Raw genomic sequence first — 13,947 nt, forward strand, 5'->3', positions numbered from 1 at the left:
GGTGATCTCTGTTGGAAAGGAGAAAGGGAAAAAATCTGATTTTCACTGACGAGGAGGAACTGGTGGCTGAAATGGAAATGGTGGAAGATTTTGTGTTTTTGCCTAATGGACAAGTTGATTAGATCTTGTTAGAATCAACTTGGTAGAATTGAGATGTGTAGGAGATGACTCTAGGAGTAGGATATATGTTATACAGTAAAGTGGGCTCTATTGCACACACACACACACACACACAGAGAGAAACAGGTGTCAGTCTGGTACTTTATCATCAGTAAGTACAGTTCATTGGAGGTCCTGGATGGGCAACTTCAATAGCCATGAGTCAGAACCCCAGATTCTCTGCTAATGGGGTATTATTAAACCAATTGAGAATGCACCTGGCATCAGTTGGGACTGAAACCCTCCTCAGGGGAGAGGTTTTTCTATCTCTCAGGGTCTGAGAGAAAAAATACTGACACAGTTGAGTTTATTCATTGAGGTTAGTTCCCCCATGGTAGAAGAATATAGCTGAATCTGTCATAAAACCTTGGCGTTTCATCCCTGGTTCAAAGTGAAGTCCTCTTAAGCTGGCCTTACAAGAACACCCATCTAGTGGAGGTGAAGTATGACCTCAGGACAAAAGACACATGCCTTCCTTATCTCTAGTGGGAAAGCTAAGTGTTGAAAGCTAACTCCTTGGGAAACAGAAACTCTTTGTACAGTCAATAAAGAAAAACTTAAATGATACAATATGTGCTTATCATGGAGAAGGTAAACAGTGTCAGGATAGCATTGGAGTCATGTGAGGTAATTAGCAGGCCAATAATGCAGTAGATATCTTTTACATAGTCACAAGAGGTCACTCCATTTTAGAATTTGTGATAGTGGAGGAGAAGATATCTAGACATAATCTGACACAAACTCTAGATTATGGAGAACAGATTAAAAAAAAGGTTCAGAGAAAGGGTAGGTGGGATCTCAGGAATGAAAATTCTACAAGGGAAGTCAGAGCAAGACATAATGAGAAGTTATTTTGATAAAGAGAAAAAGGATGACATGTCTAAAGAGACAGATGAAAATACATAGACAACCCATGGAATGAATTAGATTTTTAAAAGACATAGAAGATGGAGGTGAGGGAAACTAAGAGGATGAACAAAAGACTAGCAGTGCATTGTAAGAACAGTATTTGGTATCTTAGAGCTCAGAGCTAAGATTATAGAGGAAAACTAAGGGAAAGAAAGAGTTTTTTCCCCTTAAAGCAATATTAGGGAAAAGCTGAGGATGAAACAAGGAGCGGGATGCCTGCTTGAGGTAGAGGGTTTGATGATACTAATGATAGGATGAAGGAAAATTGCTCATTTCTGGTTTTGCTTCTGTTTTCTCTGCCAAGGAAAACTAGCTGTGTCATCTTAGGCAAGTCAATTAACCTGTGTTTGCCTTAATTCACCAGAGAAGGAAATGGCAAATCATCCCAATATCTTTGCCAAGAAAACCCCATCAACAGTATGGTCCATAGGGTCATGAAGAGTTGAACACGACTAAATAACAGGATAAGTAGCAAGATAGTGAGAGAATCTAGCTGTCCTTGGTGAATTCAGCTTACTAGACCCAGATGAACCAAAACCCAGAGTATTAAAAGAGCTAATGGATATGATTGCTGAGATACTGCCAATGATTTTTGAGAGATGATGGCAAATGAGAGGTCTTGAGGTTGGAAGAAAAGTAAATATTTTCTAAAATCTCAAAGAAGGGAAGAAAGTAGATCTATAAACTACAAGGTAATGAATTTGACTTTGCTTTCCAGCAAAATTCTAGAATGTATTTATAAAGACATGGTTAATGAAGATCTAGGAAAGGACGTAGTGGTCACACATAGCCAGGATGGCTTCATCAAGAGCAGATTTTGCCAGACTAAGCTTATTGCTTTCATGATAGGGTTACTTGGCCAATAATGATAAGAAATACTGTAGAAATAGTTTACTTATATTTTAGCAAAGCATTTGGCACAATTTCTCATGCTGTTATTGTGGATGAGATAGAGAAATGTGGCTAGATGACCCTATAGTTGGTTATTGGTAGGTCCAGAGCTGGTTGAATGGTCATGCCTAAAGAGTAATCATTCATGGTTTAAAGTCAGCTTGGAAGGAGAACTGCAGTGGAATGCCCCAATGATCTGGGTTTGGCCTGCCTTGTCCTGGTATTATGAAGGTAAAGATGGCAAGCTGATCAAATTTCTATAAAGGTAGGATTAATAATAAGCACATTGGATGACAGTGAAAATCCAAAAAGATCTTGATAGGCAGATTAGAACATTGAGCCAAGTGTTAGAACATTGGTTAGACCAGGTAATTCGGGATGCTGACATAGAACTTATGTATTCCACCCAACACAAGAGGGCACTCTGATAAATTACTTGCTCTGTATTGTTCTCAGAGAGGGGGGTACTTCTCTTCCTGGTGGCCTTCATTGTGGATACTAGTGCTCATTTGGTTAGTTTAGGGTTGTAATATGTCTAGATGATCACTTTAGATTCTTTGGTCAGTTCTCACCTATTTGGGAAAGTTTATCCTTTCTCCTTCATGTTGTGTTTCAGTGAAGTTACACTTATATATCACAATGGAGTCTATTACCTAAGCATGGTTTAATTTCACATAGCTTTTTGCTTGCAAAAAGAATACAATAAAATATAATAAAACAACCACTGCAAGGGCTTCATGCCTATGCCTCTTTCAAAACCTTTACAATCCTAAACAACCAGTAGACTTGTCCCTAAACCCAGGAGCAGAGTTCAAATGCTAAGATTCAGATCTTCCTATCAGCCACTCTCATAGGAAGTTAACAAACATTGATCAGATCTAGGGAAAATGTCTAGTTAACAGGGAATTCAAGGCCCTGGGCACTGATTTCTCTTCCAGCCATTTTCATTGCTCATGACTTTGTCATGATTAGGATTTCCAATCTTGCTTTTCAGCAGTTTTATTATTCAACAGGTTCATCAGCTGGGCTGCATGGGATCCTGATTACTCTTAGTGGCTTATCACTGGTGGAATGGCGCAGTGGACTCAAGAGCAGGTTCAAGTGCAAAGAGAAATACCTACTAAACCCACCATTCCTCCTTTTTTATGCACAACTTCTCTGTGCTTTCTGTGTTCTATGTAATTTCCTTCTCTTTTTTTGTACCCTCCCTCAGTAGCTGAAGCCTAATTCTTCCTTCCTTCCTTCCTTCCTTCCTTCCTTCCTTCCTTCCTTCCTTCCTTCCTTCCTTCCTTCCTTTTTTCTTCCTTCCTTCCTTCCTTCCTTCCTTCCTTCCTTCCTTCCTTCCTTCCTTCCTTTTGCTTTCTCTCTTTCTTTCTTTCTTTCTTTCTTTCTTTCTTTCTTTCTTTCTTTCTTTCTTTCTTTCTTTCTTTCTTTCTTTCTTTCTTCCTTCCTTCCTTCCTTCCTTTCTTTCTCTCTCTCTCTCTTTCTTTCTTTCTCTCTCTTTCTTTCTTTTTTTTTTCTCTCTCTCTCCACCTTCTCCTCCTCCTCCTCGTTGTTGCTGCTGCTGCTGTTGTCGTTGTTGTTGTTGTTTTTCTTCTTCTTCTTCAACCCCGGTCACGCTCACATCCTATTGGTCATAGCAAAGCAGAGGAAGAAGGAACAAAGAACAAAGAAAAGGGATGCTACATTTTATACCCTACCTCCCCCACCCCACGAGATATATTGGAACATTTGTAACCATATAGCATAAGTATGATTATGTCATAAGCATAGTTAAGGTAATTATCCGAAGTACTTAGTGCAGTGCACGTGCAGGTGCCCCAAATGTAGTATTCACACAAGAATTGTCTGCAGTTAGCATTTGTATATATTAGAAACATAACACATTTTCAAGGGCATCCATAACAATATTGAGATATTAATCTAAATACATAATTTTTATATAATACGAAACACAGAACTACATAAGAGTTTTCATTCAGTGACTAAATGCACGCACTACATGCAGAAACATGTCATATGCAGATACAACAATAATACCTGGATAACTTTGCATATTATTTAGCCACTAGAAAATAATAAGACTACTGTTCTGATCCTATTCCATAGGAAGGGTACATAGCTGAGTGACCCCATGCTGGATCCCCGATGGTTGGATGTCTACCATGCTGAGTGGAGGCACTAAGTAAATATCGAGCTTTCTGGAGTTCTCAGAGACTTATCAATATTGCATCTTCAGACTCCTTTTTCTGCAGGGCAGTACCCATTTGATCTAGGTGGTAGGGATTTCTATGAATTTGCCTAATCAGAAATTACCTGTCAAGCCCAGCCTTCAACTCTGGAAAATTCCCCGTCTTCCATAAACTTTTTATATTTCAGTGAACTCCAGTCATATGACCCTGACGTAATGGAGCTGAGACTTTGCAGAAGGAAAAAATATATGCTTAATTGTGTAGAGTACTTTTACCTTTGTCATGAAGGCAATAAACACAATAAAGATATAACTTTAAGCTATACAAAATCCATGAGTAAACTGTTATTCTCTATATAGTTTTGGGAATTCTCAGCAATAGCCCACTTCAAAGGAAAGTACTGTAATTCACATATAAGATAATAAGTCTCACTGTCAGTAAGACCTTCTTACTTGGCAAATGTAGTAGGTTTCTGGTGAACATCATTCTTTTGGTTCTGAACTGCCTTCAAGCTTTTTTGGCAAACATCAATGTGTAGAAAAAAAGTCTTGCTTGTCTCTACAGAAATCAGCACCGGTGCATCTCTGAAACAGTTTACCAAGTTGTTAAAGAGCATGTTCATATTTCTCAAACCTGATGAATTCCAAATAATGTTGAGAGTTCTGGTCACATTTTGCTTTCTTTTCTGTTCCTTTCCTCCTAACTATATATCCACAAATTCAACTGTAGAATGGCAATAAAAGCATGAATGTTTATTTTTTTCTGAAATATTTTATTTATGCTTTTTCTTTAACTTAGCTGATGCCTCACAATGGCTCCTATATTTTAATAAAACACTCCTTTGTAACAATTACTTTTAGTCAATACATGACTTATTCTGTATCCATAAATGAAAATTAGAGTGTAATTTTTTTACAAATTTTTGATAGTAGCCACAAATCCTAGGTAAACTTTAGTTCATGAAGATTCTTTGGATGTATCCACCTAGTGAGTTCTTTTATCTTGCTCATGCCTTTTTGAGACACCGTAATCCACATACTCAAATGATGAGAACTGCTGCAAAACTGGTGCTTGGCAAATGACAATTTTGGAATATTATCCAGCAGTCATTAGTCTTTTTTTCATGTTCTTCTAATGTCTTTCAAATGATCATGAGGTCATCTACTCATTCCAAAACATCCATGTAATTCATGTCTCAAATTGCCTTCTTCATTAATTTTTAAAAAATGTCAGGCTCTTTCCCAGATTTCTTGGGGGGCATATAGTAGAATTCTTTTGGGAAGACAAAGGCCATGTTTTCCTTCTCTTCCAGGGCTGTGAAGATCTTATAGCATTCATTATACCATAAGCCAAAAAAAAATCCAATTGTGTATTAAACATTTTGTCACTTGGTTTCTGTACTGACAGTGTAAATACAAATTTGGGGTAAATGTGCAGATTGACAAGCAACAATATACATCTCTTCTTCTTCCTCCATACTAAGAGATGTAAAAGCTCGAGGGTTAAACAATACCCGAGTACAAATATACAGGCTTCACAACTATTTAAATGAGGGTTTTCCCTATTTTCTCAGTGTAGGTGCAGCACTGAGAAACACCTAGGTGCCTAGCAAATAGTCTGAGTCATCTGAGCTTGTGTCCTGGTATATTGGTCCATTTTAGTTCTCTTGTTCAAAGTCCTGATATCTACATACATCCCTATCTTCCCAGCCATTTTTCTTACCACTGCTATGGATGATGCATGAGGACTTTGGAGCTCTGTGATGATGCCACAAGGACTTTGGAGCTCTGTGATGATGCCACAAGGACTTTGGGGCTCTGTGATGATAACATTGACTTCAGATAATTTTTGAGATCTACCTACTTCTGAGTAGGCACTCTTTCACAACACAGTAGAGGTCTGCTCATTCAGGATACATTTATGTCAGAAGATAACTCTGTCTCTTTGATTGTGTTTTGGCACCGGGATGCTATTTCCTCTCATTCTATGATTTCTCTAGATGGAACAGTATTTTTTCCTATTGTTCCATTTTGCATAAGGCTTACCCTGAGCTCTTTCCTCAGTATCTGAGTACAGAGGGGTGGTCACTTGCCTTGTTTTCATTATATATACAGATGAATATGATCTGGAAGGTGATTTTCTAAGCTCTTCCTTCGAAATCATTTTTTCCCCTCAAATAATTGTTCTCTGTCCAGGAACTCATTCTATCCACTTGTGTATTCCTCTCTTTTAAGGACATTCAGGTGCTCTTGTAGCTTAATTGATTATTATCAGTCCAGTGTTTATTTGGTACAACTTGACATAGTCTGATTCTGACTACAAAGTCTTCCTCAATCATTATCTCCTCCAGTTTCTCTACATACAGCATGAAGCTGGAGGGATTCTCTCCTGCAGGCTAGTGTGTACTGAAGAATTGGGAATATGCTCTTTCATTTTCCTTTGCATCAAGTTGTTTTTCTAATCTTTGCAAGCTCTCTAATACTATGATATGGCATTATGTTTCTCTGATTTTATTGCTGGTCTATTGATACTATTTATTAGTCTATTCTGTTTCTTTGCTTCTATCATCTGACACGCTTTCCCCCACCTCCAACCATATAAGTTGTTCTTTATTTCTTTTTCTAAAAATATATTTTATTTTCCCTCCACTTACATGTTAAAACAATTTTAAATATATTTTTTAAAATTTTGACTTTCCAAATTCTATCTCTCCCCCCACCCAAGACTGTAAGCATGCAGATATAGGTTGTACATCTGCAATTATATAAAACACTTTCATATTAGCCATTTTGTATGAGAAGGCTTGAATAAAAGAAAAAGAATGAAGAGAGAAAAAGAAAAAAAGCATACTTTAGTCTGTATTCAAACAATATCATTTTTTTCCCTGGAGGCAGATAGTATGCTTCATTATAAATCCTTTGGGATTGTCTTGGATCATTGTATTGCTGAGAATAGCTAAATCGTTCACAGTTCTTCATCGAACAATATTGCTGTTACTGTGTACGATATTCTCCTGGTTCTGCTTACTTCACTATGCATCAGTTAATGGACGTCTTTCCAGGTTTTTCTGAAATCATACTGCTTGTCATTTCTTACAGTACAATAGTATTCTGTTACAATCATATACCATAGCTTGTTTACCATTCCCCAACTGATGGACAGTCCTTTGAATTCCAATTTTTAGGCACCACAAAAAGAGCTGCTATAAGTATTTTTGTACAAATAGGTCCTTTTCCCTTTTTTGGGGATATCTTTGGGGTATTGACTTAGCAGTGATATTGCTGGATCAAAGGGTATGCATTATGAGCATAGTTGCAAATTGCTCTCCAGAATGGTTGGATCAATTCATAACTCCTCCAACAGCGTATGCCCACATCCCCTCCAACATCCAACATGTTTTTGGGTCATATTAGCCAATCTGATAGGAGTGAGGTGGTACCTCAGAGTTGTTTTAATTTGCATTTCTCTAATTGGTAGTGATTGAAAGCATTTTTTAATATGGTTACAGATAGCACCAATTTCTTTGCATCTGACACTCTTATAATGTTTCTGTGGCATGTACTGTCTAAGACTTGAATGGTGCCTCATTGAAGGCACACAGTTTGGGTGCTTAGACTCTGACCTTCCCACCAACTATTCTTGCCTAGGAATGATAAAACATCCCCTATCTGCTTAATCTTAGTATCTTCCCTCCGAGGTCACTCCCAGTTTATCCTGTATATATCTTATTGTATGTTTTCTCCTCCATTAGATTGTGAGCTTCTTGAGAGCTGGGACTCTTTTTTGTCTTTATTTTTTGTATCCCTAGTGCGTAACATAGTGCTTGGCATATAGTAGGAGCTTAACAAATTCTTGTTGACTGACTTACAACTATGCCTAAAGTGTGAATGTACAGTCACTGGAAACTCAGGATGTAGAACATAGGTACTTTCTCCAGTTGCTTTTCCTTCCTTAGCATTCTCTTGGTGGCTAGGATTTAATTTGAGGTATAAGCAGCTCCTTGTCTGGATTTTTATAGGGGATTGTTTGCTCCTCATGGATGGTTCATCTCTACTGAGGCTATGGAATAGACACAAGGCAGATTAAGTGATTTCTGTTGTTCCTACCTTTCCTTCTCATCTAAAACCTCAACTTCTGTCCCAGATGTTTGGTTCCTGCACCATTTCCTTCTTTGATTCTTTAGCTATTTTAACATCCTCCTTTGGCCACCAAAGCTTGGTCATTTCCTCCTTCTTTACCTCTCCTCCTCCTTCTCTTACTGGAGTGTCCAGATGTGTTCCTAACCTATTAATCATTGCAAGGAGAAGATGGGTGAAGGGCAGAGTAATGAGAAGGGATGATACATAAGCAAAGCATTGCTCTTAAATAGCTAGCTCTTAGCCAGGAGCACAAGGCCTAGAAAAGATTTTTTTTTCAGCATTGGAATAAAATACGGTTTTAATTTTCTAACCACGAAAGTAAACATGGCATCTCCCCTTGGAGACTTGATCTAATTCATTCATTGTTTTTCAGTTGTTAAACTGTTAAGTAAAAGTAAACACTTTTGGTCTAAATGCTTCCTCAGTAAGTGGCCCTGATGGACAACTACAATTTGCATAGGCCTTTAAGGTTTGCAAAGTGCTTTACACATATTATTTTAATTTGCAATGCCTTATTGTGCCACAAAATATGATAAGACTTCTCTTCTTGACACTAGATACAGTAAGACCCGGATATATTACCTCATTCACTTGAATAATGTTGTGATTGGTTGGGTATTTAACTATGCAGTTTTAAAGAAGCATATTTTACCAGCGTTTCATATAGAAATCATATTTTAGAAATTTAATTTTGTGTTTTTTCCCCCAAGAAATTTTGTTTTACGGTCCTGAATATATTAAAATACTAGTTGCTCACTGTATTATGTTGAAATATGAAAAATTTGGAGCAGTTCTTTTTATTTGCAACTTGGGGATTTGCAAACACACCCATTAAGAGGTATTATATTGGTGGAAGGTGAGGGGAAAAGTCTTTTGATTACTGAACTACCAAATGAATCTGACCCAAAATATTTATTTGAAAGATATTTTTCTTATAAACTTAGCAACCATCAACAAAATATTTCAATTTACAAAGAACAAAGAGGGTTTTGTATGAAATTATGAAACTCTGTGGCATTTGTTTCAAAAAATATATATTAAATTTAACAAGGTAGTAATAATCTTGCCACGTTTGCTTGTGCCCCATTCTGAACCCCCCCTTTTTACTTCTGTGAATTTAAAATATATTTTATGGATGAACTTTTCTTTCTTTTTTGGCATCTCAATCACTACCAACTAATATCCCCACATCAACTCTTTTCCTCTACCCCTATGAATAGAAGGCCTCCCTAGTAACATAATAATTAATGTAGTTGAGCAAAACAAATCAACACATAGGCCATTGTTGAAAAAGAACATTCCATTCTGTACCTGTAGTATGCCAAAGGCATTTTTGCACCAGTTTTTTGAAGTCATGATTGGTTGATCAGTTTGATGAGAGTTCTGAAGTATTTTCAAACTTGTTTTCTTTTTCATTATTGTAGTCATCATATAAATTGTTCTTATAGTTTTGTTTATTTCATACTGTATCAGTTCATAAAGTTTTTTTGAGATTCTAGGAATTTTTCAGGTTTGTCATTTCTTATACAACAGCAATATTCCATCACATCCCTGTGCTACAATTTATTCAGCCATTCCCCGATCGATATGCATCTACATTGTTTCTAGTTGTTGGCTACAACACAAAATGTTGCTAAAATTATTTTTCAAATATGGGTCCTTCCTTCTATCTCTGTAAGGTTATATGCCTAGAAGTAGTATTGTTGGATCAAAGGGAATGCATAGTGTAGTGACTTTTCCTGTTCAATTCCGAACTGTTATCCAGAATGGATGGACCACTTCAGATTTCAATGAACAATGCATCAAGATGCCTTCTCCCTTTTCCCCCTTCCCCTCTCTTAGTAGGTGTTTAATGAATGCTTGTTCATTTACATTTAATCTGCATTAACACTTTATTGAATCTAGACAATCAATAAAACAATAAATCAAACCCTGGTTTGTAGCGATCATTGAGTAATTACTCTGAGAATTTAACAATCAGCTCTGCTTCAGCTGGGAAAAGTTGGCTTTTTTACACACCTCAGTGTGCTTCAAATTGGGAAAGGTCAACTTGAAATTTATAGTTTGGAGTTTAAAGGGGGATAAACTTCAGAAAGTTTACATTGTAATGGGTGGGGGAGATAATATCTAAACTGATAAGTAAATGGAAAGTATGAAAAGTAAATGGGTACCTAGGTGGTACGGTGCATAGAGTGCTGGACCTGGAGTTAGGAAGACATCTTCCTAAGTTCAAATTTGGCCCAGACACTTATTAGCTGTGTGACCCTGGGCAAGTCGATTAACCTTGTTTGCCTCAGTTTCCTCACTTGTAAAATGAACTGGAGAAGGAAATAGCAAGCCACTCCAATATCTTTGCCAAGAAAGCCCCAAATGGGGTCATGAAGAATGTGACATGACTGAAAACAACTACACAACAACAACATAGAAGGTAAATACAAAGTAATTTAGAAGGTAAAAATAGAAGGTAAATAAATACAAAGTAATTTTGGTTGAGGGTGAGAGAAGAGCAGGTTACATGGTCTTGAAAGTTTAACAATTTTTACAACATTTTAATTAAAAAGAATGGCATGATGAAAAGAAGTTACATATTAAAAGGTTAACCATACCTTAACCTTTTTTTCACTTGCCCAAGAAACCATTAGCAAGAAAAATCTCTTACATACAAATTAACTCCTCATCCTTTCCCCCCAGCATCCACTTCAACACACACACTTCATTCTTTTCTCTCTTGGACTCTAGCATAGAGGAAGGCTTATGTCCACTTCAGGCCAGGTAAAGAATTTGCTATTTGAATCTAATAGTGGGAAGTCTCTGAGAGTTTTATATGATCCCTGGCTCCTTTATTGATTCAGGGATAGCTAGGTGGCACAGTGAATAGAGTACTGGGCCTGAATGAGGAAGGTTCAAATTTGACCTCAGACACTTACTAGCTGTGTGACCCTGAACAAGTCACTTAACTCCTATTTGTCTCATTTTCTTCACCTATAAAATGGGGATAATAGTAGCTCCTATCTCCCCGGATTGTTGCAAGGATCAAATGAGATAACAATTGTAAAGTGGTGTCCAGTGAGCGCTATATAAATGTTAGCTATTATTATTATCATTGTTGTTATTGTATTTATATCCCTAGTGCTTAGCCGGACTGTGAATAGAACATAGGTACAGGAATAGCACTTGGATTTCCCGGTTATAGGTAACTCCCGGTGAGGAAGTTTCCTCTACCGATTCAAGTTAGTACCTCCTCTGCTACATATAGTTGTAGAGAGTAGCCTAGAGCACTGAAAGATTAAGTGACTTGCCCAGGGCCATACAGCCAGTATGGATGAGAGGCAAGACTTCAACTCAGGTCTTCTTGGTTTGAGGCCTGCTCTCTCTCCACTGTGTCATGCTGCCTCTTACCTAGAACATTTTGTTGTTTAATTGTTACAGTCATGTCTGATTCTTCATGACCCCATTTAGGATTTTCCTTGGCAAAGACACTTGCAGTGGTTTGCAATTTCCTTCTCTAGCTCATTTTGCAGATGAGGAAACTGAGGCAAACAGGGCGAAGTGACTTGCCTAGGGTCACACCCCTAATAAGTGTCCGTGGTCAGATTTGAACTGAGGAAGATGAGTCTTCCTGACTCCAAGTCAGGCACTCTATCCACTGTGCCACCTAGTTGCCCCTGCCTAGAACATAGTAGGTGCTTAACACTAAAAGGACTGGACACATCAATTGATGGAAAAATCTGCTTGGTACTTTGAGATATTCTTAAATTCCAGTCATTCTAGTTTATAAATTTTTGTTCATTGATAGATTTATTCACATTTGGCAGTCAGAGCATATAGATCTATACACATTGGGATTTTATATAATAAAGCATGCCTCGTCCTGTAACTAGCTATATGAGAATGTTTAACTGTCCCCACATTCTCTCATCATTAATACAATAACTGGTCTAAAACAATTAATATTTTAAAGGAAGTTTCTAATCATAGCTACTGAATGAAAAACATGACTGATAAATCCCCTTTCCTTAGTAATAAAGGAAATAAATTTAATTTAGGTAAATACAAATGAACTATTGATACAAGTTTGTAGCTGGTTTTCCCTGTTGGCTTTTGAGTAAGGAGGATAAATTGTGGTCACCATGAGGCTTCAAACAAATCAGATTGTACTATCCTTTAACAGAGGATTTTGCACCTGATAACACTGTCAAAAATACTATCTTGGTGAGAAAAACAAAGAAAGAACATATTAAGGATACATTAAGGATGTGACTGTACTGGACAATCATGTCTTTTAGTGGCTCTTAGAACTTGGCCTTTCATTTCAAATGGCAAACGAGACAGATGGAGTTTGATAAAGTTTTGATGTACGCTGAAAGGTCTCATAGACAGTATAGGTTCAGAGAATACATCAGTTTTTTTTTATTGTGAACTTAACAATCACCAGAAAAGGAATTACCACATACAAAGTAGACAGAGGATTGCATATGAAATCATGAATCTCTATGCCATACTGATATGTATATATCTATCTATATCTCTTTCAACTCATTACTTTAAAAAAATACACATTCGATACAAATGAAGCCTACTGGTCAATTAATAAGAACTGCCAATATTAACTTGCTCATTAGAAAAGGGGAAAAACAAGGAAAGATTGTCAACATCAAATAAAACCAGGTGTAGATAGCTATCCATAGTATTTCTTGAAACATCTTTATGAAACAGATGGTGATATTATTTCTTGTCTTTGAGAAGGCACCAATTAAAATGTGTGACCACAGCCCTGCCGACATATCCCATGCGTTCCACATTTATTTAGTGTCTGTTTTTTGTGACTAATGATGCAAAACTTTGGGGACGACATAAGGATAAAGGACTGCCCTTACCCCTAAAAAGCTTCTAATCTAGAAGCAACTAGAAGATAGCATGTATTTTGATTTTGTATTCCAAGTTCTATAATCGAAGGAACTGCCCTTAATGTAGGCTATATCTTGAAGGATTTTATATGAAACATTTCAGAGACTATGTTAATATTCTTTGATAATTATTAATATTATTACAAAATTATAAATTATAAAAATCCATTGCAGAATTTTCTGAAGTTTACCAAAAAATATTTCTAAATCATACCACAAATAAGTTTAATTAATATTTAGCCAAAATAAAATCTCAGTAACTTCACAAAAATCTTACTGTGATGCCTCATCATTCCTTAGAGGAAAACTAAGGTATTCACCTTTATTGTGGATTGTGTGTCTTCTCTTTGTTCTTCACGCTAAAATAGTATTTTTGTCTGTCCTATCATGTATAAAAGCCACTATTAAGGGATGGCACTGCTTACTTTTTGAAGGCTTTGACAGTAGCACAGTCTAGTAGGTTCTCTCTGCTAGAAAGGCTTCAAGGATGTACCTGACTATACTGTGAATTTACTGTCCAAGGACTAACTTAACCAGGTAAGGAGAGGCTTATCACTAGTATGCTGGCCCCTTGGTGATGAATTCTTTGAGTAGAACCAGGGAGCCTTGAATCACAAATATGAAAGGAAGAAGAAAAATAAATGCACTTTATGCTCAGCAAAGGTGTTCAATCTTATACTAGAACAGATCCAGCTTTAAATCAAGTTGAAGAAGGATTCCCTACAGTTACTGAGTTCTTCCATATACTCT

Source organism: Trichosurus vulpecula, chromosome 7, assembly GCF_011100635.1.
Source record: "Trichosurus vulpecula isolate mTriVul1 chromosome 7, mTriVul1.pri, whole genome shotgun sequence".
Taxonomy (NCBI): Eukaryota; Metazoa; Chordata; class Mammalia; order Diprotodontia; family Phalangeridae; genus Trichosurus; species Trichosurus vulpecula.